Raw genomic sequence first — 27,589 nt, 5'->3', positions numbered from 1 at the left:
TCCCAGCCAGAGGGGAGGGCAGGGCAGGGCAGGGCAGTGGGGCGGGGCGGGGCGGGGCGGGGCGGGGAGGGCTTCGTGCACCTGGATCCTGACACAGTTGCTAGCTCTGGTATTTGGAATTCCACGCTGGGAGGCAGCCGCAGCCGGTGACACGCAGGAATGCATCACCGCTCGTGCCTCTGCCAGGCGCTCCCTGCCTGGTACAGCAGCAGCTGGGGCTCCTGCCCAGGGAGAAGGGGCAGCAGCAGAGCCTCTCTTCATGGGAACCGAAACGTAAATGTCGGCGCAAACGTGTGAATTCGGCCTTGTGTCGCTAAAGGAGATGTGCAAAGGGAAGTGCATGGATTTGCCAGCAGAAGGACTGCTCCACGTTTGCGTTGGTGCTTGCACCTAAATGCATTTGGCTGGGATCGCTAGCGAGGGCCCCGCGCGGTGCTGATGTCACTGAAGTGCGGTTTCTGATGTTTCCCAGGGCAGCGTTTGGTGATCTGTTTGGCTGTTCAGAAGGCAGCACGTGTACAATGTCATACTTAAAGAATGTGGTTTAAAAATAACCCCAATCCGAATTGATCCTGGGCCCATTGGCACCAGTCACTCCCACGCCCTCCTGCTGCCAGCGCTTCAGAAGAGCCGGCGCCAATCCAGCTCCAGAAGACACAGCCGCATCCGGGGAGTCACTGAAACGTGGGTGGCAACTTGTCTCGGGTGCACGTTAGTGGGTTTCTGCTGTCAGCAGCATGTGCGGCATTCGACACACAAGCTGCCCAGCAGACTTCTGTCTTGCAGGAACCCAGGCGCGCACGCAGACCCTGGGCTGCAATCCAACAGGGGAGCTCACAGCTTCCTGACACAACCTGGGGAAGGCAGAGGCTCTGGGACAGCTTTCTCCCCTCTGGCTTACTCACGCTGACCCACAGTAGGGCAAAGACGGGGATAGGGGAGAAGAAGGGGAGTCGGGTGGGAGGTGAAGGAAGGGCACGTCCGTCTGTGTGAGCCAGTGCAGCCATAGGAGGGGCAGTCTGCAGGTTCAGCTGCAAACGTGTGCTCTGGGCCATGCCTTCTGCCAGCAGCAGCCCAGGGGCCAGGCGGCCAGGTTCCAGCGCCCGTCGGGCAGGCCCACACAGGGCACTCCCGGCAAAACACACAGCACGCTCCGTGGCACGGTCTGAAGCAAGAGCAGAGTACTCGAGGCCTGATGCCAACTTCTGCTGGAACCGGCAACACTTCCCCGCAGCTGCAGATGTGCATGTAAGAGAGAGCGCTCACATCTGGTGTCCAAAGTAGAACTCCAAATGCAAATCAGAGAACATTATGTCGATCTGTGAGACTCCCAGGAGGCCGCTGGGCCCATAAACAATCAATAGATCTCGAGAAGTCTTAATTATAGGTTCTCGTCAGTGACAGCAAGAGCCCTGCTCCAGCACTGCTGGTTATTGTGTGAAGGGAACTGCACCGATTGCTTTCACATCAGCATGCCGAGATGTCAGAGGAAAAGCAGCCTCTTTAAGCATAAACATATGATCGTGTCTGAATCTGCCTTGCTCTCGCTGCAGCGCTCAGCTTCTAGCCGCTATCTTGGCCTTGGCAGTGGACGTTTCCTGGGGAACCGATGAGCCAGCGGGGCGTCTCACCTAGCTCCTTTCTGCCTCACGGGGCTCGTAGCACCCCCAGGATGAGTAGAGGAGGGGCAACATCTAGTGGTCAGAAACGGGGGAGTGGGGGGCTGGTGACCCGGGTGCGGACCGGGCAGGATTGCTACAGCTCACCATCGCAAAGGCTATGGGCCTGGCTGCCCTTCCACAGCGGGAAGTGAAAAAGCCGCCCGATACAGCATGTTTCACCGCAGCACCAGGCCAGGGCTGTCGGGCTGCTACAACCTGATGCCCGCTGGGCCCTACCCCACCGCCCACCCAGGCCAACACGCAGGGCGCAGTGCGAGCGGTAGAAGAGGCTGAATTTTATTTCCTGCCGCAGGAAGGAAACACGGACCGCGTGGAGCAGGTGCACATTATGGACTCTGCCATTGAGGTGCATGTGGCACTTAAAGCTTTGCCGCTCAGCTGAGTTTGGTGCCACTTTCTCAGCCATCCCTGAAGGGGCCAGGGGCCAAGACAGTCTCGCAGCCCTTCCAGCGGCCCGTGCTGCTGCAGCGGTTACTGCGCAAGTCCCGGCTGAATCAGATGAGGAAATTCATCCCTGTGGGAGAGTACTGCAGGTAGGTAACTTCACTCCAGGACATCTGCTGACAGGCCCATCCAGGCTGCCGTTGTTTTTGTGATGGATCAAGAGAAATGTTCTGGGTTGGTTGTTAACGCCAGTGTCAGCTTTGCTTTGGCATACAGAATAACAGTGCCACACAGGAGCAGGGAATGCAATTAAACCTCTAGCGATGAGCTGGCTAAGAGGGCAAAGACTAAATTGGAGCTGAACAGCTGCCAGCTGAGGGCATTGGGAAATAAGGTATAAAAGATTGGCATCCGCTTCGCGTTCTGTGAGCGACTGACACGTCCGAGCCTGCCGCATCCTCTGCTTTCACAAGATGCCAAGACCGAGTCACCGACGTTCGCGCTGCAACAGCAAGATGCGAGGGACCAGCTCTGGCTCGGTGTGGAAAGCCTGTGTCTGATCAAGCCGGTGTTCACACGGAGCAATCATTGTGCGGCCTCTGACTGTCTCTGTGCAAACTGTCCGGACTGTTTGCTCTGCTTCTAGCTGACCCGAGCCCCCCGCCACAGTCCGGAGGTGTGGGACACGAAACGGCCCCTAAGTCATGTCACCAGTTCTCTTTCTGCCTCCAGCCAGTCCAGCTGGAGGCCTGCTCAAGAAAGCTTTGGACTTGTTGCTATTAACTGGAAGGTGTTTGTTTTACCAGGTCTTTGGGTGATGGCAGCACCCCAACACGTGCAAACGGGATCTTCAGCCTCTCTCCCGTTTCTTCTGGTTCAGTTCCCGGAGGACTTTGTGACACACGCAGTGTGACGTGAGACGGGGTCTCTGAGAAAGAGATTGCTTGTCAGGAGGTGAGCAAGCGAAATGCTGGGAAGAGCAGGGGACTCACGTCAGAAATAACAGACAAAGCAGCACCTCAAGGTGCAAAGAACTGCAAAAACACCGACGTAGTCAAACTCGGCCTTCGTTTTCCCCTTTGTCTGGATGAAGTTCGGTAAGACACCCAGGAGCTCAGTTCTGTGGGTTATGAACTATAAACCCCAAGTGTTGACCTCCAGAAAAAAATAAGTTTACCAGATCCAGAAAGTACCATAAACACCGGACAGAACAGATGGTCCAAGCCCGGGGCCTTCCCTGAAGGACACCCCTCCTTCCCCGCGCTGGCAGCACGCTGGTCTCTCGGCAGATCGGTAGTGATCCTTGTGGCAATGCGGTCTCAGCGTGCACGAGGCTTGCAGGGGTCAGTCTCACCCACTGGGCTCTGAGGTGCTGCTTACTTGGGAAGCCTGTGAGGAACGCACTTCTTCTCCCCAATTCATTACTTGCCGCGTGTAAAAAGAAAACCCCAGACTGATCCAGCAGCATTTCCTTCAGCTGCTTGGCCTGGATGGGGTGAGAGACATTTTCTATGGAAGCCACCTGCAGCTTGGACCCTGGGTCTCATTTATCACACAGGAGCAGCAGACCTCCAAAAATCTCTTAAATCATTGCTTTATTTTCTGCTGCATTACGTTTTTATTCAGATAGGAATGAAATAAAATAAAAAGTTTCCAAGGGAAAGAGCTGGGCTTGTTCTGCTCCAGAACAATTTAATTAGTGATAAGATTTCCTGGGCTAAGCTTTCAACATTTAAAACTCCTTTGTGACACCTATAGCTTAAAGGCATAAAACATTATGATTTTTAACAAGTTCTTCCTTTGCAAAATCCATCACTGTAGCTGTCTATCAGTGCGATGCGGAGCATATAAATAAATCTTTCTTCCTTGTGAGCTGCTCTCAAAACAATTTCAGCAGCACAAGTGCAAGTAAACACAGGTCTGTACTTCATTAATCATGTACACCTTTTTACAGGCATGGTGCAAAAGTTAAACGTACTGCCTCAGTGTTAGTGGCAGGGGAGCTGGAGTTCAAGACCCGGGGTTTTGTATGCAATGTTTACTAAGGATGTCTGAAAGAACCAGGCTAATCTAGGAGGCTGGCAATGCGCTCTTGCAGCTCCTTTGAAGACCCCACTCGCCGGTGCCTCCCCGGGCTGACACCACATTCCTGCGGAGTCTGCACTGTGCCGGGGGTGAAGGGCTTGGTAAGACCTGGACACGTTACTTCCATTATTTTATCTCTACAAGTCTAACCTCTCTGTCATGTCAAGACTCTTTATTTGTGCGGGGAAGGGCCGGAGGGTTTGCAGCCTCATCCCTGGGAGAGGGGTTGAAACTCTCCCTGTTTTGTTTCCGTTGCAGAGATCACTGGCAGGACTGGGAAGAAAGCAGTCCTCCAAGCCAGCCCAGCTCCGCGGGAGCCAGCGGCAGAGTTGGCAGGTGGGGGCCCGTTTCTCACGTCTCCCTGGCATTCCCCACCTCATCATTTCCTGTGAGAGGTAAGCTTTGCAAAATTATCCATGCAGGTTGGGTCCTTAAGATGTTTATCAGGGCTGTGGATACATCTGCAGAGCGAGGTAGGGAGCCCACGGCTTTTCTGCATGTTTGGAGTGTGCAGCGGCTTGCTTGTTCCTATCATCTTGGTTTGCAACGTGAAGACTGACAGAGACTATGACTGTAACTTAAAAAGAAGGTGCCCGAGGCCAAGCCGGAGCAGCTCTGAGGAGGGCTGCGAACCATGCGTGGAATTCGGCACGGAGCAGGGGGATCTGCTGCAAAAGGGCCAAATTCACCCAGGGATGTCAAGAGAAGGAACGAACCGCACGAGCCAAGCCCGACCCGGGCCAGAGACCCCGGAGCGCCGAGCACCACGGCTGATTGTGCCACGGGCCATGCGGGTCGTTTCCTGGGAGCCGCGCGGTGGGCACGCCTGTCAGGTTTCCCTCCCGTGGCAGGGACTCGCCCTCTCGCCAGCACTGTGACTAATGAGTTTGCAGAACTTTGGAGGGCCTGCGGGTGGGTAATTACAGTCCTGATTGCTCAGCTCAGCTGGCGCCGGCACCTGGCACGCCCCAGAAAGTTCTGCCGGCCGAACGCCCCAGCCCTGCAGCTGGTCGCAGTTTCGTGGCCTGGCCCTGCTTATTTGGGGTTTTACTGCAGTGCAGAGGAGGTTCGGTGCCGCCACAAGACTTGGGGTACAGGGCAGGAGTCACACTCACCTCCGCACCACCTCCATGCCCTGGACCTGTCCCACAGCGTCTCTAGCTCCTCGCTGACCTGGGCAGCAGAAAGCAGTGCTAGCAGCACCAGGCCCTCCCTGACCGTGCTCTTCCAGCTGCATCATCCCGCAGCGGTTACTCGCTCCGGGGAACTCCTGTCACTGCCTTGGCTGCAGGGTTGGAGGTGCTGTGCGCTTGATCTGGACCGACTCCTGACTAAAGCTGCGATGGGGGGATAGCAGGGGCAGGGGACTGTCACCTACAGCTGCCCAAAGATATTTGGGCAAAAACCTCTCTGCCAGAGTCCAGCGGCAGTCCAGGAATACAAGCTTGCAACGTCACATCCTGTCCACCCAACTGTTGCAGAGATGGTGACAGTCACCCCCTTAATGCACATCACACCGTTCTACTCAAGTGCTTTAACAGAGCAAAAGACAAATCCCACACATGGGTCACTTCGCCCAGCAATGAAACACAGCCAGGTCTCAGTGCAAAACCACAGCTTCCCTATGGCACAGTTTGGTACAGGCAGGAGGAACCATCAGATCCTCTTGAATGCAGGGCGGCAAAAAAACCACCACGTCCCCTGGAATGTCACCCAGACGCTTCAGGAAACCTCCGGGCACCGCTAGTGACAGGGCCTCGGTGTCGCGCCGCGCTGGAAGGGGTTGGGGCGGCTGGGTTGGTGTGACCCCCTGGAAGAGAACAGCACTTTCCCCATGCAAACAGATCCCGAGACAGGATTTTAGATGCAGCAGTGGCATGAGCTCTGGGGCCTCGAGGCTGACACTCCAGAAGTCTGCTTCCTCTGGCCCCGGTGCTGCCTCTCCCTGGAATTTCCTCCATTCCCGTAAGCAGCGATAAGACCCGTGTTGACAGCGCGGAGGAGGGGACAAGCATGAGGGGCATTACAGCACGGCGGAGAACAGCCTCTCTGGGAATCGCGCTTCCTTGGAGCAGCTCGTTTCGCAAGAACAGTCGTGCCCGTGAGAGGTTCGCCTCCTGCTTGCGCGTGTAGTTTCACAGCAACCCTGCGGTTGGGCCTAAAGTCCTGGGATGAGATATTTTGCTTCCCATCTCGCATGCTGCTCACAGCTTCTGTAAGGATTGTTTTTACTGTCTCGCTGTAGGACAAACTCCCTCACTTTTCTGCCCCAGTGGGAACACATTTCTTGTAGTCTTCCCAGCCTTTGAAAAGTTGGCATTGAGCATTTCCTCAGTGAATCTGGTATTTTTTATTGGTTTTGAGGATTTCCCACAGCTTTTTGGGAAAACTAAGAGCAAGGGAGAGATCGCAGAGTCCCCCGTGTGTCTAGGTGCAGGGACAGCACCCGCGTGCGACCAGCCCGGCCCCGTGGAGCGGGTCTGCTCTCAGCTTGCACTTTGCTCAAAGCTGCAGCAACGGCCAGTTTTGGGGCCAGGCCTAGTGAAGAGCAAAAGGTCTGGGGAACCCTGGATTGGAGGGTTAAATTTGGCCTCCCTGCAAAAAAACCCAAACAAACCCCCCAAAAACTCAACACAGCACTGAACTAAGTGGTGCCCTTGCTGCTCCAAAGGCTCACGGCTCTTTTTTGTTTCCCAAAGTCGCCTTTGACAGCCGGGTTAGGTTCCCAAAGCATGTGTGCTGCAGCTCGTGGCGAGCGGCACGAACCCCAGGCCGGGCTGTCTGGAGCAGCCCACAAGAGAAGCACGGCAGAAGTGCCGGTCACCGGAGCGGCCTTTCCCCGCGGTCCTCCCGCTCCGGGGTCTGTTGCGCCCCGGCTGATCCGGCGGGGGGGATCCTGCCCAGCGGTGGCTCACGCTACGCCTGGTCTGTGCATGTGCAGACGGGCTGTCTCTGGGGCTGCCGTGTCCGTGGCACCTGTTACCAGCCGCGACGCGACTGCAAAGAGACCCGCTGAGAAATGCTTGTGCGCGAGAGGCTGAGCCGGGAGCTGCTGGCGGGGCCCCCGGGAGCAGCACCCCCAGAGGTGCGGGGCCAACAGGGCGTGCGGGCAGTCCCCTCACTCCGCCCTTCCATGCCCATGTAAACGGGTGCCAAGCCAGCGCAACACTGTGAAGCCTTGCCTTGGCCTAGATGCTTTCCCTCGGCCAGCACGAGAGCACGTGCTGCTCAGTCCCCTCTGTCCGGCCAGCTTGTCCTTCTTGCGCCAATGCATAGGGTCATGGAAGGACAGGGCCAGGAGGGACACCACAGAGGTCCCCTCTAGTTCAGTGGCAGGAGCACCCATCGAAGCCCCCGGCCAGCTGCTCGTGTAGCCTGCATGGAGATCGCCCTTGCTGCAGCGCTGGGCTTTCACGCCAGAATACTTTGTTCAGTGGCTGGAGCGCGCGGCTCTTCCTGCAGCCTGTGCTGCGGGGACAGGCCTGTCAGCTACCCGCTCACCAACCGGTATTGCCCGTCACGACAAAGATTAGCAAACGATTCATCCAGCTGCAGAACCAGTGGGAGAGAAAGCCATTATATCCTCTTCCCACGACTACTTACCTTACTGTCGTGGGTGCTCTGAAGGGCCTGTGCGTCCGCAGCGTGCCAGCAGCCGTATGTGCGCTGTATTTTTCTTCCTTGAATCATCTTCTCATTGAATTGGGTTTTACACAGTTTGCACGGGGATGTTTCAGTCTCTAGGGACGGCCGAGGAAAGAACGTGCAGAAACCCAGCTCTCCTGCAAGGGGAGATCCATTCACCAATATATAAAAAGGCCTTTGGGATTGCGACGTAATTTGGGGGTTTAGCCATACGCTAGCCTAGAACCTCAGGGTTGCACGCGCACAAAAGGCACCGGTGTGCTCGTACCGGTGCGCGAAAGGACATCAACGCTGTGACTCGCAAGAGCCGGTCCAGGTCACCTTGGCCTCCCTCGGCCCTAGCACATCCTGCGCTGTTACGTGGCTGCGTTAGGTGTGTTGTGGAAACCGCCCGTTGAGTGATCGGTCAGAGCGTTCGATCCACTTCAGCTTGGCCTTGGGTTGGTTTTTCTCACTTGCTTTAAAGAAAGAAAAAAGGAGGGGGCAGTGCTGGAGCCCAGGCATCAGCAGACACCGATATTAGCTCTGGGCGCGGTGTGGCCAGGTGCAGCTCAGGAGACAAGCGTGGGACAGCAAACCCTTGGACGGGGCCTCTCTGCCTGACACAGCTAAGGCAGGGGCTGGGAGCATGGGAGAGAGCAGCTGGCCGGGAGAACAAGGAAGGACAGGCTGCGTGTGCCAACAGGCGATCCTCACTCATTTTCAGCAGCACTTCTTACCCTGTTTTTTTCAGACAAAGCCAGACCCCGCAACCGAGACAGCATCCAATCTGTGCCTCCAGCGCTAAACTCTAACTAGCTGCAGATTTAACCACAAAGAGGCCTCAACACCTTCCTGAAAGTGTGAGAAGCACATTCGCCTCTCAGGATAACCTAGAAATTGGCCAGCTTTTACACAAGCTCCCTGAGACGTCCCGTGCTGGTCTGACCTGGGGCATGAGGAGCGTTAGCTCCGCTGAGAGAAAGCGGCCAGGTCCCAGCGAGAAGGGCTCAGCATCGCGATGTCTTCTCCAGCCCATCCACTGCAACGCCTGGCTCGGGGAAGGAGGCCAAGCAGACCAGAGCGAATCGTTTGCAAGAAGCCACGTGACCTCCACTAACCCCTTGCTTCCTCACACCCAGGTAGGAGAAGAAGAGAAGGAAGGAAAAGGAAACCTTTGTGTAAAAGAAGCGCTGTAAAGGGGTCGATAGCAGGAGACGGGCAAAGCCTGCCGGGAAGGACATCGGCTGACGTGGGACATCGGCTGACGTGTGGCTGGGAACGTTTGCTCTGAACGACGGGAGACAGCCTGCGCCGATTCACCCCAGCGCAAAGCAGAGGAGCCAAACACAACAACCCGACAAGCGCTGCTCTGGCTCTTTGCAAGTGGCAGGGGAACAAACAACCGGGCTTTTATGAGCGATGGAAATGATTAACTGACAACAGGAGTCCAGAAGAGCCAGGTGCCACCACCAGCGTTTCCTGCTCTCTCCTTCCCCGTAACTCAGCTCCAGTGATATGTTATCCCACACCACCAAAGGCATCTTTTGTATCAGTTCCATAAAAAGCAAACGAGACACAGCCCGGCTCAGAAATTCAGCTGCTTTCACACCCCGAAATTGCCAACAACATCCCATAGAAGCAAAGAAAGAGCCACCTGCAGCGGGCACGTCTGCATCACCGTGTCCCTGGCATCGCTGCCCGCTTCCTGGGACAATGGGAACAAGCCCCGGGGCCGGCGAGGAGCACGTCCACAGCCTGGAGCTGGCAGTGACAGAGTGGAAAAGGAGCCCCCTCCTGTTCCCCTGCATCCAACAGCCACCCAGCCTGGGGGGAGGGTGTGGGAGGGGGTCCTGCCTTCAGCCAGGGAAGAGGACAGTAACGTTTCAGTGGAGAGGAGGAAACAGCCCCAAACCCGGGGGCAGTGCTGGAGCCGGAAGGTACTTTTCGCCCAGATTGTGAGCCTGCTCGGCGGGGGAGGCCTCAGCACCATTCCCCGCCAACCCTGAGCTGGACAAGTGCAAAGGCACGTGAGCCCATGGGCGTGGGCGCCGTATCTGGACCCTACTAACCCTGCTGAAATCACCGGTCGCCCTGGGCACGGGCTCACAGAGACAGGCATCCGGCATTTGAAATACTGGAAACACGTGGCTCGGTTTGAAGGCGAGAGCAACCTAAGGGTCGAGTCTTTCTGCCCCAGGGAAGGGTGTGGAGCTGCTCGGCGCTCTCCCGCCTCCAAAGGAAAGTAACCCCAGCACACGCACTTCCTTTTAGTTTTCGTGCTTCACTGTCTACCAAGCCGCAGACGCCTCTCTGATTCTGTCCCGGGGAGAACGTATTTCTCACTTGTTAAAGCAGAGCGTGATCGGGTGTCTTGGAGCCCGAGCAAAGGTGCTGCATCTGTGTGTCCCAGGAGGGTGGCGAGCGTGCTTCTGGGGGGCCAGGGTTGGTCCTGGGGCACAGGGGGGACCTAAGCTTGCACTCTCAGGAGAAGGCAGCGGCAGCAGGCTGTGCGTGTCAGGCCGCACGCCAGAGGCCAAGGGGAGGGGAGCGATGCAGCCCCCCCGCAGCAAGGGAGGCTGGGAGAGCGGGTGGTCCAGGATGCGGGGTCCAAGCTGGCTGGCAGGGGTCCAGGTGGAGGAGCACTCTTGGGTGAAACCGCCCCTGGCCATGCCAAGGAAAGCCAAATCCAGCCACCAAGGTAACCAGCCGCTGGCAGCTGAAAGCACCAGGCCAGTCAACTCCTCCGCTTCCTCTAAAGAAGTACGTACATGTACTGTGCCCTGCCCGCGCTGAACTGCCCGGGCCCTGTCCAGGGGCGTGGGGTGGCTGCCGGGATTGTCCAGGGCGGCAGACCAGCCCCGTTCCTGCCCGCGGAGCGCAGCGCTGTTCCCATCCCCGGCTCCAGGAATTCCAAACAGAAACTCTTGGTAACCCAGAACGAGCAGCAGTCCTGACAAGAAACATGTGTGCCGGGCCAGACACATGGAACACATTTCACCGGGAGCAGCCAGCTCCTCAGGATGTTTGTGAGGCCGAAGAGCAGAGCTCTGCACACCTTCCTGCGGCAGACACGGCTGACTGCAGCGCCAGCTCTGGTGCCCATCCGCTCTCTGCCTCCCACAGCGGGGAGCACCACTGCTCTTGGCACACGCACCGCGTCCTGGCACTACCTGGAATAGCACCGCTCCCGACCCCTGCCCTCGGAGCTGCACGGTGCTGGGAATGCCTCGGGTCGTATTGAAGGGGACGACGCTACGGGGGGTGAACCCATTCACATGCCATCCAAGCCAGCAGGCAAAGGGCAGAAGGGAGATGATGAAATGCCAAATAATGACATGTTTTGGTTTCTAAATAATTCATTTTCTGCTGATTTTTCCTTATTTCTGTGTTTGTGTTTTGGAAGCCTAGGGTGCTGCAAAGGAAGGAAGAAAATTGCTCCATACGTGACAATAGGAACGTCGCCTAGAGCACATGGCAACCAAAGTGTTAACTAGCCTGTCCAGCAAACAGTGCAAGTCTCCAATGGAGAAAGTGGCCAGCGAGACCGCGTGTTGAACTGCAAGCTGTGTCCGGTAACGTTGCGCACACACAGTTAGTATTTGAATTATTCTATACATGTGATCATTTTACCAAATATTTAGCACCTATATAGCTGCTACACACATAAATACACGATCTCCTGCAGCAGCGGTGCATTCATTTTCCATGTAACTCATCAATAGGCCATAAGAATATGTACTTATTCATAGGGCCTTTCATCCAAAGATCTCAAAATTGTTTAGCAAAAATGTGCATTTCCCTTCCTCATTTTCCAGGTGAAGGAAGGCAGGTTCAGGAGGGGAACCCCAACAAAACTCCCCAAGGCCTCTGCTTAAACCATTGAAACCATGCTGCTTTTTCCCGTCAACCAGTGGATCAGCTAGTCCCATTTGAGCTGAATTTTCATGTCACAATACCAGTACTTCTTCCAGCACTAAGTGCAGGGGAGCAGAGAACTGAGTTGTTTGAATAAATCTGTGATGAAGTTCAGTTCTTATGACCAGCAAAGAGCTGGCCAGGAAGAGTTTTGCTTTGCCGCAGTTTCTTAGCTCCATCTCTGGAGAATTCTTCTGGGACTTTCGTGGATCATGTTTTATTGTAATTAATTCCTTTGTGCCTTACAACATGGGAAAGAAAAGTCTTGCACAAGTCTCATTTTACTAATCGGAGGCCACCCTTCTGGCTTTTCAGGTGGAGCCACAGTTTTACCAAAAAGCATCTGACGTGTATAAATGCATCTGCCACAACCAACGTATCTCCTGAGAAGGTATTTGTTAAAATGGGTAATTAAAGGCCATTTCTCTATTGCTTCATCACAGTGTAGCTCCAAGCTAAATTCTAGCTTGAGGTTCCCTTAAAAATGCCTTGCTGCCATTTACATTGACACGGAGTCATAGGAGGGAGAGAGAAGTCCGGACCTGGAGCGAGGGGTGGCTGTTCTCGTGCTGTCTCGCTACGGCGGGCACCTGTGGGCAAGCTGTCCCCAGACACGTATTGAAGTGGTGCAGGCGTCCCTCCCCAAGCAAGGCATCTGCTCACCGAGTTAGCTTGTGGGACCTTGTGGGACCGTGTGGGACAGGCAACGGATTTGCTGCACAACAGCACACTGGGATCGGTTTGCTGATCTCCGAACATCATCCGTCACACACAGAGGCCGTGGCAAATACTGAATAGTGCTGCATCATTTGAACACTTAATTAAAGTGAAGTTCTTAATGTACTTAGCAAATCACACCAGGTTCCAAGACAAGGTCTGCCTCTGTGCCTCGTGACGAGGGAAGAAACATCCCTGAGCCGTGGAGTCGGCTCCTGAACCGCCACGTTCTCTCCCCTTCTTTGCAAGAGAGGCTGGCATTTATACTGCAGTTTGCATAAGTAGTGGGCAGACCTCTCCCCGTGGGGAGCGCAGGCCACAGGATGCCTCCTTCACATTTGCAGCGCTTGCAATGCAGCACTATACACCTTTCTCTTCCAGGATAGCTGCTAGCCAAAGGGCCCATAGCTGAAGAGCTTTGCTTCGGTGCTTGTCCTTGGAAGCAGAATGACGTGGCTACCCGGACGATTGTTTCTCAGACCTCAGCCTTTGGAAGTTGTCTTTCCACATGCCCGTCGGAAGGCAGTCTCTAGCGTCTGCCCTGCAACACGCTGCAGCCCAGTGACTCCCGCTTTTGGGGGTCGAGGCAGCCCCCACTGGTCTCGAGGCACTCCTCCACAACTTTGTGAATGGAACAGCGCCCAATTAAAAAAAGAAGTGATGTGTTACAGTGCCTGCCTCCTTGCAGAGGGCTGGGCAGGGGGGGCAAGCCCGAGCCTGCACTTTTCTGCTTATCTGCTTATCTTCTCTCACCGCACCTTGCCGCACCCTTCAAAGGACCTGGCAGCACCCCGGCCTGGCCTGCCGTGGCACCCTGGTCGAGAGTCACTGCTAGAGACAGTGCAGTTGTCTGACGTGTCACAAGATGAACGTGTAGATGTCCGCTGGGGGATTCCTACAAGCATTATTTTCCTGGGTTGGATTTGGGGTCCAATAGAAGAAACATTACAGTTTCCCAGCTTGTCATACCCTATAAATGTGACTCAGACCTTAGTTCGTGCAGGTGTAAAACTGCACTTTCGAGGCTGTTTCAGCACTTGCCCGTACAGTTATGATCGGCAATAACATTAAAACCCCACAACTTCCAAAGGCCAAAGCACGTAAGGGCAAATCAGGGAAAGCAAAGCAGCCAGATTTTGGAAGTCTCCGCAGTGCCCAGCTCCTGGTGGTCGGGCTGTTCATTCCTCACATTCATGGCAACCACATACCCTGACACTGCAGCAAGGACGTGTGTGTGTGCAGCAGCTCTGCCCTCTGGTCTCGCACTGCAGAAGGAGCCGACAAGCCCGCAAGTTCTGACAAGCTTCAACATCAGCACCTAGGTGTGAGCCAAGAAACGGCGGGCATTGCCAGGTCTGCAGCACTATGCTGAGCGTGCTCACGCAGGAGCGTGCTGCCTGCTGCTCCGGCTTGCCCTGATGTCACATTCCTGACGGATGTTTTACAAAGCAGCCTGCTACTGCCATGTGAACCGGGGGGACAAACCTGACACATGCCAAGTGTGCTGTGCCGTAAGTGCCATGTTGTGATCAGCAGCGGGGTAAAACACGTGCCACGAAGCCTGAAGTAGCTCAGGCAAGGAGACCTTGTGCTCACTTGCCCACGTTGCACGGCTCGGTGATCCTTGTCACGGGCCGTCGGACCTGACGGGCAGGCGCAGAACTCGTGAGAAGGCCTCCAGCCCGCCCGGGTTGAGACGTGCAGAGCCTCGACGCGGGCACAGGTCCTGGGTCTGATGCAGCCTGTACCGGGTGCCAGGCAGGCGCGTCCCGTCTCTCAGCAGTGACACTGGCAGTAATTTGCCCACGTCTACTGAGCTGTAAGACAATTGCTTAGGAAGTACCTGTAGAGTTATAGCATCACCTGGATGCCTTTGTGGCCTTCACGCTGGCAAGAATTGTTCTTCATGTAAGTGCTGAGGCTGCCCTGCCGTGGGTTTTCGTGCTTCCAAACTGGTTCTGTTGTTTTTTCCCCTTTCTCTTTTTACAGGAAAGGGCCTGTGAGAGCCACGGATGTCTATGCAGAGCCGGCTCCCATTGCTCTTCTGGCTCTTGTCCAGGGAGGTCCCAACCGGGGCTGCCCCGGCGGCGCGGGGCCGTTCTGTGGCTTGCATTGCTGCCTACGGAAACAAGGGTGCTCTGGTGATGCCCCGCGGGTGTGCCAGGGGGACCCGACCTCCCTGCTCCCAGCGCCCGGCAGCCCGGCTTGCGCACAACCGCTGCCTGCCGGCCAATAGCAGCACAGCTGGATGTTTCTCAGAGTGATTTGTTATGTTCTCATGACGGTGGTGATCCCAGATTGGACTCGATCCAGGATCACGGTGGGAAAATGCTTAGACAAAGTACAGCAGCAAGCAATGCTCCTGAGGGATGTGCTGTGTACGTCTGTCCTGGAAGGCAAGCTCGCAAGAGAGCGGCCAAAGATGCATCAGGCTGCGCCTGCATGAGAGAGATGCCGCAGGGGCTTGGCGCGGGAGGAGTGGGACCGGGCGCAGGGTGCAGCTGGCCCAGCCGTGAAGCTCAGCTCCGGGTGAAACAAATCTCGAGCCAGGCCCCGCCTAGCAGGGAGGTGCCCCAGCCCGTCTTTCTCTCCCTCTCACTAGCGCCTTCTGCATCGGCAAGGGTCCCCGCGCAGGCTTCTCGCCCCGCTCGGGTCGGCGACGCGGAGGTGCGAGGCTGCCAGGCGCAGCAGGATGGGACGCCCCCGTGCCAGCGCTTTACAGTATCCTCGCTCTGCGGAGCGCTCTGATGTCTTGCTTGGAGCTTGGTGGGCAAACAGCCATGGCACAAAAAGCCCTTTCTTCATTTCTGCTTCAGGCTATTCCTTTCCTTCAGAGGACGACAATAGCTACTTCCAGATGACACAGCCACTACATGCACAGATGCACATATTCACGACACCCATAGCTTACTCATTGTAACCGAGACTGTACTGGCATTTGTTAGCGATGTCCATTCACACTAAAAAACCCTCTTGTCCTCGTGGAGCTGTATTTCTAAGGATCTCTTTCTTCTTCTTTATCACAGAAGAGACTGTGGTGCTTTTTTTTCTTGCTCTGTCTTAGCATTCAGTTATCTGATAACTCTTTATCCGAAGCACTTTGATGCTACAATTCAGATTTCAAGTGATGGGATTCCCTGTTTCCTAGCCCTCCCCTTAGCCCAGGCTATCTGCAGACAGAGAGCTCCTGGCTAGCCTCAGACTGGAAGCCGGGCCGCAACATTAACTCCATGCTTTAAAGTTGCTACATGAGCGCAGTATGATGTTAGGTGTTTTTTATTCAGACATTTTCTGTGAATGAGAATAAAAGTCCGATAACAGTGCTGTTCGGAGCTGGTCAGAGCCCGATGCACAAAGAGACAAATGTAGGGAAGACTTACTGCTGCACAAACGTATGTGTCCCATTTTATGTTTATTCTTAGATGTTTAAAATCACCTCATTTCTGGGTCAAATGTCGCTCTGAAATTCCTTGTATTTATTTTTACAATAAGATGAAATAATCAGAATGTCCCGATGCTTCTCTGTGATAAATGGTGTTAGCTTGTATTACAAACAGTGGTTGGGACTTCATCCGCGGTGGATTTGGAGGGAACAGCAGCGGAGAGCTGGGAACACGTCTCTCGGTCGGATGCAAGAAGCGGGCGATGACCCTGCGGCGCGGGGCAGAGTCCATCTCACAGGGGCAGCAGCGACCGTCGGGCAGCGGGCACGAGAGCGGCCCAGCTGGGCCCAGGGTGACCAGCAGCAGCGGGGCCTCCCTCGCTCTCTCCGCCCTTGGGCCTGGGCTTCGTGGGGAATGGTTTTATGAACAATTCGGGACTCTCCTCTCCTCCTGACTGGGGTGCAGGGGGCGATTTCTTCCTGCTGCGCCGTCTGCCTGAGGGCGACACAGGAAAGCCTGCAGCGGCCTGCTTTGCAAATGGCCCAGTGGGGAAGTCCCTTCCCAAGCCCTGATCACTCGAGGCTGGGTCACATCCCTTCCAGGACTGCGGCTCATCGCCCACATTTATCGTCCTGACGCCCGAGAGGCCACATCAGCCCTCATCGTACCGAGCCCCTCTCTGACTCGTGGCAGTGACGGCGATGGGGTCCATGGACCGGCTACTTGTGACGGGAGAAAGTCTCTTCTCTTATTGCGGCACTTCCTGCTGCGTCGTGGGCCGTTGCCAGCTAGGCTTGTCCTCAGCGCCACGCACCAGCACAGCATCCGCCCGGCGTGAAAACGGCCTCTCCGTGGCTGCCGCTGCCTTCCTCGCAGCAAGGAACGAGGCCAGATTTGAGGGGGAGACGACTAGCTCCACGAAGCAAGAGCGTCTTAGACCCGGTCGCGTGAGCCGTAGGGACAGACCTGCGGGCGCGAGGTGTGCAACTGCTGGCTACCTGCGGGGCTCGACAGGGAGGTCCGGTGGCGGAGCAAACAGAAGCTTGAAAGGGATTTGGCCATTTCGCCAGGGCATCACAAAAAGGGAATCATCTTGCAGAAACATTTCTTTAGGCAATAGTATGTTTTAATTAAATACATTCATCATTTACCAGAGTTTGTATTTCAGGCACCCTCAAAGTCAGCATGCACTCAGAGGAAGTCTCGAGGTCGGCTTTTCTCCCAGACTTTTCCGGGGCTGCAAGCTGAGGGCCCCATCTTATATAAACAGTTAGTGCACTCATGTCTCATGGCACGCTCGATTTGAGGGAATCAATTATGGGACATATTTCTGGGGTAAATACAATCACTTTAACTTAAACACTAACATGCATGTCAGGAGAAAATGAGTAAAGCGTCTATCAATCTCCTTAGAAAACTGCATCCTCTAAGCAGAAAAGGGAAATTTAAAACCTCCATGAATCCTCCCGCTTATCTTCAGCTATTCAGCGACCGTTACATTCGACAAATAACATGTCAGAAGTGGCTCCGAGGCCATGCACCCCAGGGGGCCGTAATGGATGGACCCCCACAGCATTAGGATTTAGGAACAACACGCATCTGAGCACAAGCGCGAGTGTATCGACTTCCTGAATAAAGCGAGCCGCAGCCCCAGGGCCCGTTACCCAGTGACACGTGCTAAGCGAGAACGCAGCATTCATGTACAAGCCACAGGATGCTAAAAGGCCACCCTCTAATTCCATCACAGTAAAATAAAGGCAGCTCCAAATGAGCAAGACGTCTCTCCCGACAAGCATAAATAATTTGCATTACATACACGACACCTAAACTGCCGATAGGTGCCTGAAAGGAGCAAATGATCCCTCAGTCCCAGGTCTCCCACGTCGTATGGGTGGGGGGCAGTACGTGGTGTGTCCAGCAAAGCTCGGCCAAACCGTAGCCCCAGGAGAGGAGAACTTCTGTCCTGCCCCCGGTGCGAATGGCTGACGGCACGTGGCCCTTCCTGAGGTAGGTGGTGAGCGTCTTGCTGAGAAGATGACACTGGTGTCCCCGACCGTAGCTCTGATCACTATGTGACCACTTTTCCCTGCTCTGCAGTCAGGGGAGGGGAACTCACTGCGCAGCAACGAGCGCTTCCTTCCTGCATTAGCGGCGGCGTGCCCCCTGCACGTCTCGAACTCGCTGCGCACCCGGGTGGGAGAGGCTTGCACAAGGACTCGTGTCTCCTGGGCAAGGCAGGGAATAGGAAGAGCGTCGGGGTCCCTGGAGCCGTTTTCAGCAATGACTCGCCGCCTGGCTCCATGCAGGTTTGCTGCCTCAGTTTACCTCGGTAAATGCGAGCCTGTGTCTTGGAGTGGATTGTAATGAAAATGTGGAGAAGCACAGATACCAGGGACCCAACCGCGGGCTGGAAAGGGGCTGAAGGGTCCACGTAGCCCGAAGCCGGAGCAGATGCAGACCCCTTCCTGACGGGTGCCACACTGGAGAGCAAGGTTTTATCCATCACCTCCCCAGCATTCGGCTCTGCTGGTGCTGCCGTGGCCCTTTCGCTCCGCTTCCCGCTCCTCTACCATTTCCCCGTCTTCTGTTCCAGTCCTGCATGTTTTGTCATTTCTATTAGGCAAAGCAGACTTGGTCTTGGTCCCCGCAGATAATTGACCATGCCTTTTACTCGCATGTTCTCACAGGGCAGAGCCAGAGTGTCTGATGTGTGTTTGCATGTTATATTAATAGAAATCAGAAAATTGCCCTGCACAATTCCTAATAGAGAATCAGCCAACGTCCTCCTTGGCATCAGCACTGGCTCGCTTATTTTTCTTGAATATATTCACTACAGCCTTTTATGTTATTGTCTTTGGGCTCATTTTTCTGCTCATGTATTCCCCAAAGAAGGAAAGAATAGTATCCTGTGCCCTGAATAAGGACACGCATCTTGATGTTTATAATTATTTCATTATTTCTTTCTTTTCTTGTTCCCTTCCTGGACTTTTGAATCTTAAATCATACGATGCAGGGGGTTCCTATTCCTTGTATTCCTGCTCTTGAAGGTGAAGCCATAGGACCCTCTTCACAGGCTCAGAAAGTAAATGAAATGAATACGGGAGGACACAAATGGCCCAGTGCAGGATGATTTTGTTCCCACGTTTTGTCTAATGGGTACTGCCCAGGGGATGCACAAAGCTCCTAGAAAGCCTCCTAAGCTCTGGGTCTAGCCCAGTGGTGTGGGAAACCTGAGCTGCGGGGCCTTGACAGCAGCGCTGTCACAGCGCAGGGCTGCCCAGCAAGCCGGCCGGGCTTTGTTTCACCTGCGTGCGCCCACAGGCCAAGCAGGGGTGAAGTGCAAACGAGGCTGCTTTCACGTAAATCTGTTTTTGAAGGAACTCTCAACTCAATTGAAAACATTTTCATCTTCTTCTTCCATTTGATCTTTTTGCAACATACTTTTCTTATTACTTCTGGCATTTCACTTCCATCTGGTTTCAACTTTTGATTAAAAACTTGAAGTTCAACTTCTTAAGTTTGATGCAGAGAAGTGGGGTTTTCCATGTCATCCCTTCAGAAGCTCTGTGCCCTACTGGCGTTCCCACCCCACGGGGTGGCGGGGATGCCCTCGGGTGACGGTCTGCTGTGCGGGCACACAGCGGGAGCCCCCGATGGCACCGCTCCCCGCACCTCTTCCCGTCCCAGGGTGAGGGCCTGCCGGTGACTTGCCGTGCTTGCGAGGGGGGAGTCCCTGGAAAGAGGCTGTATGGCCGCAGGCACACACAGCCAAGCAGCAGCCAGTCGGGGTGTATCGCCCAGGACACCGTACCGCTGTATACCAGATTCCAGGGGTTCGGTGATCACAGGCAGCGCAGGCGGTGCCAGGGGATCTGGATTCAATTCAGGACTTGCAATGATATCACTAAAGGGGGAACGGGCCCAGAGCATGAGCGGTTCAGGAAAAATAGAAGCGGGAGATGTAGCTCAGACCGCGCGGGCCTCCCGGGCCTCCCTGGGGCCACGTGGGGAGCAGCGGGCGGGACCGAGCTCTGGGACAGCCTGAGCGAAAGGCCCAAAGAGAGAAGCACAGGAGGTTAAGGAGACCAGACTAGTCCTGCTCACTTCTTCAGACGCCATCGCGCAAGGCTACAGCACAGTGCCTCCAGGAATTCAGCTATTCGGAGGGGTGCTGAAACCCAGTCGCTTCCCTCAGAAAACCAGTTCAGATGAGACTTTAACCAGGAGCAATAACAGACATTTTGAAAAAGGATAAGCTGGATACGACGCTCCCTTGGTGGGCGAGAAAAAGGAAATAAGGGGCCTCTGCTTAGGCCACAGAAGTGGCAATGACCCGGAGAGGTTACACAGAGACGTGTCGCAGTAAACTTCCAGGAGCATCTGTAGAAACATCTCTTCTACATAGTTTAGAAAGGACTGGGAAACGTGTGAAGCAGAGATGCAGTGTTGAACGGCAAGAGCTGGGCGCGGGGACTGAAACGAGCGGCTGCTTCGCGGTTCCCGTGCTCCCGAGCAGCTGACAGAGGAGATGTCTAGCACCGAGAAGCAGCAGTATTCTGACTGCGGAGCAGCGGGTCGCTCCCCATTCATCTCCCAGTTGTGCGACTCCCGTGCCTTGTGTGTGCACGTTATCCCTGGGCCAGACAGCTATACCATCTGGGCTGCACTTCCATATTGCGCTTGGGAAGGAGTGTTTCCTTGCAGTGTTCGCAGTGTCGAGATTTGAGACACATGTGCGACACATGCAGGAAATATGCTGTAGTAATCTCATGTTTATAATTCAGAGCGCAGGATGGCAGAGCTGAAAGTAGGTTTGATCAGGTTCCAAACCGATTTCCTGGAGACACAGTTAAGCTAGAAATGTTAAGAGTGAGTCTCTAGCAGGTCAGGTACTTGCAAGCAAAACACCTGATTACCGAGAAGTTGATTGTTCAGAAGATTTTAACTTTGTCAAATCTGGTGCAACCAATTTAGATGGTGATATAAACCCTTCCTCCCGTCCCTCTGTTCCGGTCATATGCGAAGGCCTCTGCTTCTCAGGAAGGGGCCTCTCCATTTATTAATATCATTGCCACCACCAATCGCCCGTTGTTTTATCTGGAAAATCTTTTCTCTATTTAGCGTTGCCAACTCTCGTAACAGTTTGTGTTTTTCCTAAGATTCTTGGAGGCGATTGGTTACGTGACAATCCTGAGTCTCCGCTTTGGTAATTAGACGAAAAGGTTCCTGGCCCTGGAGGCAGGTTGCAGAGAAAAGCTTAAAAATGATTCCCCCAGCACTAAAAGGCTGCTAAGAGCCTAGTATTTATTATTACATTTAAAAGCTGTGCTTTTCAAGCCAGTCTTCTGATCTTGGGTACTGGGATACATGAGAGTCCTTATTTTTAAGCACGTGGGGGTTGGTAACACTGTATCTGTGGTTTTTTATGGGAAGCCCAGAACCCGCAGCATCCAGGTCATTGCCCTGGGCACCCAGCTTCGCCTCTCCTAGAGGTGCCCGGGGAGCTACCCGACAAACCCGACCCCTTCAAACTCTCCACGTTTCTTCATCCATTCTGTTTCCAGCAGGGTCTCAGATGCACAGAAAAAGGCACATGCATGCTTGTGTGTGTGTGTCCATACACATGTATGTTTAGCTTTTTTGCTCTGAATTACTTTTAAATATCAGACAGGTTTATAATAGCTTTAAGGTGTCAGAATTCTTCTTGTCAAAAGTGGTGCCGGTACTCTGGGTCCTGCACCAGCAAACTCCCATCTGCTTTTCCACGACCGCTGACTGCAAGGCGACACAAGTGCATAACGATGACGCTTTAATACACATGGTGCGCCAGCCATAATGAAACGTGCCTCGTTTCAGCAGTGCCTTGTTTGGATGACACATAATAAATCACGCCGCCTGTTCCTGCACTGGCAGGATCACCTCTGCACTAAGTTAACCATGTCTGAAACTTGACCTCCCAAACTCTGCAGCCTGCTTGTAACAACAGTCAGCTCACTGACTTCCACCCAAGCCTCAAGTGCGCAAATTGCTCCACATATTTTAGTAATAGGGCCAGCAGGAACCTCAGCACTTCTTGCTGACCTCCCAGCCTGGCCCTGTTGATCACATGAAAAGGGCAGGTTGGGACTTGCTAGCACAGGAGGCGAGGCGCTTCAAACACACATGGGACTAGATCAGACTCAAACCCAGACGTGACAACCCCCAGAAACGGACATTGTGCCCCTCCAGCCCCACAGTAACACCAGCAAAGGCAGTCAGAAGCAGGCTGGGGGTGTGCACAGCTGGAGGCCTGCGGAGCGGATGGAGTCGTCCCTGCCCCCAGCCCGGGGAGCGGGCTGCGTGCCGAGCTGTGGGCTGGCCTTGCTGGCTGGACCAGGGCCTTTATTGCCCTCCACTGGTCCAGGACGTGGCTGTGTGGTACTGAGTGCATACACAACGTGTCTAGAGGTAGGATTTGTGAAATCCAATAAATAAACCTAATAAAAAATAGTGCCCCAGGGATGCCTCTGGCCCAAAGCTTAAGCGATCAAAAAAAAAGTGTTTGACCTGGCCTCGGGCAAGGTCATTCCCTTGGAAAGCAGACGTGGGGCCTCGGCGTTCTGGAAACTCTCCGGCTAATGTCAGACACAGGCCCGCACGCTTCCTTTCGGAAGTGCTCCCCACCCGCCCGGCTCGCTGCCCTCCCCTGCGCTCTCCGTGCGGCCGTGCCGGGTGGGAGAGAGGGCCGGCCCGGGGGAGCGCGGCAGCAACCCGCACGCTGCTCCCAGCCACGCGGCAGGCAGCCCCACAACAGCAGCTCCGAGTTAGGGCTGAACGAAGCGTCTGCCCCTCCGGGGAGCCGAGTCCCTGGGAGAGCTGGCTCTGCCACAGGCTTTTCGTGTGACCTGGGCATGTCTTGTAGTCTCCTCGGGCCGTAAGCTAGGGATGGCGATCCTTCCACTCTCCCAGCCCTTTTCTGTCCGTCGCACCTGTCTAGGCCAGATGCTGTCACTACACTTTGCACAGAAAGCACCCAACACGCTGGGTTCCTGATCGTGGTTGGCGCTATGGTAAATCCCAATAACCGGTCAACTGGCATATTCCTATACCCTTTCGAGATTACAGAGGGCAAACAGTTCTAGCTTCCAAGAGGGGTCAACCCCCCCTGGCAGCCCACAAACAAGGACCCAGTGCTGTGCTGTGCAAAGGCAGCGGGCACTGCCTCCAACGTTGGGCCCGAGCCACGCTCAGAAGCAGCGAGCTCTGCCCAGCAGGAGACACCTGCTGCAAAGCCAGCAGTTCTGTAGGGAGTAGGCAGAAGTGACTCCAGGTCAGCCGCAGGGGACAAGCACTCGGAGCAGACTGGGAAACCGGAGTGCAGCCTGGAAGCGATGGGACCCAGGTGAACGGGGATGTGGCGCCGAGCGCTGTCGTGACAGGACCGAGAGAGTGGACAGGTATCACAAGCACAAAACCAGGTGGATAACCAGTACTACTACTGGTCTGATGGGTTTATCACCAGGAGGTTGACTGGACGGTCAGTCAGTCTTTCCCCGGCCTCCTCGGGGATGTTGCTCACATGGGTCTGTGCAATTAAGGTGCTTTTACCTCCGCCACGTTCTCAGTTACTCTCTCACTAGCTTCCTCGGTTATATAAATGCCATAGATACATGCCACCCACCACATGCTTCTCCACGGACCATGATTAGCCTGAGAGCCCGCTGCGGCCAGCGGCCCCAAGAGCCTTCTGCGCTGCTTCTCCACCCCGGGGCCGCGCCGCCCCACGCGCTCCTGCTGCCTCGTGTCCCCAGGCCCCGGGATTCGGCCGCCTCCTTCTCCGGGGCGGTTTGCTCTTCCCTCCTGGCATTGTCTCTCAAGCGCAGCCCTTGGGCCCTGCCTGATCCTCCTTTGGTTACTTTTTGTTTCTCTCCTGCTTTCCCTTTTCCCCATGTTTTGCAGCTTCTCTGGTTACAACTTCAGCTGCTTCTACTGAGAAGAGCCCCAAATATCCTGACTGGGGAGCAGCGGACCACACACATAGTGCCAAGGGAGGCCCATAAGGGACTGTGATATTAACTGGCTTAAGTACAATTAGCTAAAGGATTGCATTGGGTATAATTAATTTACTTAAAGCTACAGATCACAAAGTCATTAGCTGAACTTAGTGCCCCATTGGTTTTTGAGAGTCCCTTCCTGCCAGCAGCCAACCTGAGAAGAGTGACCATGAAGTGAGCAAAGCGGAGATTGCCCCAGGCCCCCGGCCTTGCCATTTTGGTTCGGAGAGAGCTGCAGACAACTCACCAAGGGGCTGCGAAGGGCAGGGGGCTTCCTCCTACAGCAGAAGGGGGAATCCCACCCAAACAAGACAACCAGGACCTGGTTTTCCAGGGCAGGAGACCCCACTGAAGCAGTTATCCCTTTTACCCTCCCCGTGGGGGGAGGTTGCCCTCCACTGCTTGCTGCAGGTTCTCTAGACATTCAAGATAAGAAGCAATTAGGACAAGATATAAAAGCAAAATCCCTTGTGAAATTAAAATAATTATTCCTGCTGATGGCATCCAGGGGATTAAGTTAATTGTCTCAGACTAGTAAAAACAGGTTATTGGTTTTAAAGAGAGGAGAAACCCAGAGAGCTCCTTGCCTGGAACACAAGCACTACGGGTTAGTGCAAGTCCTAAAGGGCTCCTCTTCCCTTCTCCACTCCCCAGGCGTTATGCAGCCGTGTGGAGCTGTGAGACCCATCGTCTCCTTGCGCTCATCTTACAGGCCCCACCTCGCTGCTGCCGTCTGCTAAGCACGCAGGATGGGGCGGCACTGCCGTTTGGATCTGTCAGCATTGCCACAACCAGCAAGAGGGAATCTCCCCCGCTCCGACCACACGTACCCAGGGGCTGGGAGGCTGGGCACACAGGCAAGGGCGTCTCCTGTGCAGTGGGGCAGAGCAGCTCAGGAGGCTACGTCACTACGCTGCGCTCCGTCCGCTCCCCCACATGCCGTTCGTGACCGGAAAGGGCCGCAAGGGATCCACAGACGAAGCGGCTTTCCAACGTGCCAGATAACCCGACTGCTGCACCGGGTCGAGCCAGTCAGGATCAAGCTTCCCAATGCACGTTTCTGACTTATTTTTGCATTGTTGGGGGCAAGATAGCAGAGACTCTGTCACGTGCTGTTTTGGGGTTCTTGCCCTGGCCCCTCATCCCCACGCTGCCTGAGCACCATCCTATCATGCATTAAAGGGCGCATCCAGCATTTTGCAGTGTGAAATTGTCCCTCTCCCCGAAGGGAAAATTGTGAGGATTTCCTGCTTTGTATTTTAGGCTCTCTCTGCTTTGCTAACCATGCATGTTAGCAGAGGCAGATCACAGTTTCATAGCTTCATAGTTGGTCGGGTCGGAAGGGACCCGAGCAGATCCTCGAGTCCGACCCCCTGCCGTGGCGGGAAAGAGCGCTGGGGTCAAACAACCCTGGCGAGGTGACTGTCGAGCCTCCTTTTGAAGACCCCCAGGGTAGGAGCCAGCACCACTTCCCTTGAGAGCTGGTTCCAGCTCCTAGCCGCCCTGACCGTGAAGTCGCGCCTCCTGATGTCCAGCCTGAACCTACTCTCAGTTAACTTGTGGCCGTTATTCCTAGTTACTCCCGGTACTGCTCAGGGAAACAGGGCCTCTCCCGTTCCCCGCTGGCCCCCCGGTACGTTTATAGATGGCCACCAGATCCCCGCTCAGCCTTGTCTTGTGGAGGCTGATCAAAGAGCCATTCCTTGCAGTTGCAATAGAAAGTGCTGAGGTCTGATGAGGGGTGTAGGTTGTAGGAAGAGCACACACCAACTGCTGAAACTTCCTTAGCCTGACGAAGGGTTTTTGAACCCGAAAGCTTGCTTAATAACTATTCTCCAACTATTTGGGTTGGTCTAAGAAAAGAAATCAAATTCACCCAAGGAACCTTGTCTGCCGAGGTCTGATGAGGTCTTGTGGGAACGTTCCCCAGCCTTGGCCTGGACACCAAGAAAAGACATGTCTTCTGCAGAGATGAGCTTTATCCTCCCCATGGACAGCCCCACTGTACGCACAAGTGGAGCCGTCAAGGTTCCCGTCCCAGGGCACTTGGATAGAAAGACACAGATCTCGCGTTTGACTCGATAGCCCCTGGCAGTGGGGCAGAGCAGAGCGGGGGGAAGGCAGGGCTGAGGAGACCACTCAGTGCCAACCTCAGTATAAAAACCACCTCAGCAACAGGCCTTAGGCAGATGCTTCACCAGAAGGAAGGACTTTCCATCACGGGTAGGTAACAAAAGCCATAGCAAGGAGCGCGTGTGCAAGTAAATGTAGGCGCAAGGACAACAGCATGTCCTAGCATGCAGATCCGTCTTCTCTAAGCCACTCAATGCAAACGAGTCAAAGAAAGCAGCTGTGCCTCTGCTGCACCAGCATCCCTCCACATGAGCCAGCTACGTGTGTCCTTGGGAAGCAGCTCATTAAAAAAATCCAAACAAACCCTTAATCTAAGATTGCCACACAGCAGTATCCTGAGCTGACCCCTGTGCTTGTGTGCCAGGAAGAGGCCTTTCTTTGCTGGAAATGTCTATTTACATGCAAGCTGTATTGTTTATTGTCATTTATCATTTTCATGTTGATGTCTCTCGTACGCGGGTTAAAACTGTAAAATGTCTCAATAAAGGAGACTGCTGTCAGATCTGATCACGTAGCCAATACTCCCAGTTCTGTCTTTCACAGCCAAGCATCTGAGCTGGATATGAAAAGTAGGTTCAACTGGGCTTCAATAATGGGAGACCTCTGAAAGCTGTGGGGAAAGTGACCCAGAGACAGGACGCTGTAACACGTGATGAAGGGTTTTCAGTGGCTTGTTTGAAACTAGCTTAACATCATGTCCACTTCCCTCTTGATGCCCCCTCGCTGCCTAGCTTTGCTTGCATTGATGAGCATTCACCTGGAAGTCGTGCCTGTACGCACCGCCCCGTGCTGCGCGGCCCACGAGCCCCGTGGCCCACCTGGGAACTCAAAGCAAGCTGACGAGGCTGGGACGTATGTGCTCGGCAGCAGTTGTCCCCGTGTCCAATCCTACGCAGCACTGAGTGGATTTTACTCTGGGACAGCTTAGACCGGTTTCATCCAGGGAGCGAGCTGCACAAGTCTGGCTTTAAATTGACCGTGGGGCAACTGCAGGTACGTGAACAGGTGCCGCCTTTCAGCTGTTCCACATCATGTGCCCGTGCCCACCCGTTCCCACTTTAGCACGTTTGCTTTCCAACATTTGAAGAACCTGACTTTATTCTGTGAAGCAACTGTGGTCTTTCCCTGGCTCGAGCCCGAACAAATTGTACTACCAAATATGCTTAAACTCCACCATGCACCTGTATATTCAGTACCTGCTTATTTGCTTGGTGAACTGATCATTTCCAAACTACCCCTGGGAAGGGAACCTTATGTACAATTTTCCCATTACATAGCCCAATCCTGACTCAGAAAAGCTGTTTTATGTCATTCAGATAAATACCACTTACTAGGCTGGATAGGGCCAGCCGTTTAATCTCTTGCACAGACCATTCATTCCTATCTCGGGTTCTCACTTATTTGAAAACAGACCAGATGTTTGGTTGCTTGTCTATGGAGAGATTTAAGCACCGAGAGAAGTATTCTGCTCAACTCTAGGTGGTTTCTTTGAGCGTTTGCTCATGGCCTCTGATGGTCAGGAGACTTGCAGGGCAAGTGTGTTAACTGCATGCCATTTCAGCGGTGCTGAGAGGAAGTCAGTGAAATAACTCCCTCCCGGGAAAGGCTTGGAAACAGTGGAAATGCTGGT

General features: G+C 54.5%; 1 long non-coding RNA gene across 4 annotated transcripts; it reads left to right on the top strand.

Annotated features, from left to right (window-relative positions):
• Positions 1-98: 98 nt before the first annotated feature.
• On the top strand, positions 99-26,466 carry LOC109282848 (uncharacterized). Of its 4 annotated transcripts, XR_002089870.2 has the most exons (4): positions 99-4,252; positions 4,410-4,546; positions 11,182-11,369; positions 12,009-26,466. It is a non-coding gene; the product is annotated as an uncharacterized LOC109282848 (long non-coding RNA). The 4 variants fall into 4 exon arrangements; XR_002089872.2 differs by having other exon boundaries at positions 99-4,546; positions 11,187-11,369; XR_002089869.2 differs by having other exon boundaries at positions 99-4,546.
• Positions 26,467-27,589: the final 1,123 nt, after the last annotated feature.

The sequence above is a fragment of the Alligator mississippiensis genome, chromosome 14, assembly GCF_030867095.1.
Source record: "Alligator mississippiensis isolate rAllMis1 chromosome 14, rAllMis1, whole genome shotgun sequence".
In the NCBI taxonomy this organism is placed as follows: Eukaryota; Metazoa; Chordata; order Crocodylia; family Alligatoridae; genus Alligator; species Alligator mississippiensis.
Note: the sequence above shows the minus strand (reverse complement) of the source record. Positions and strands in the feature narration are given on the sequence as shown.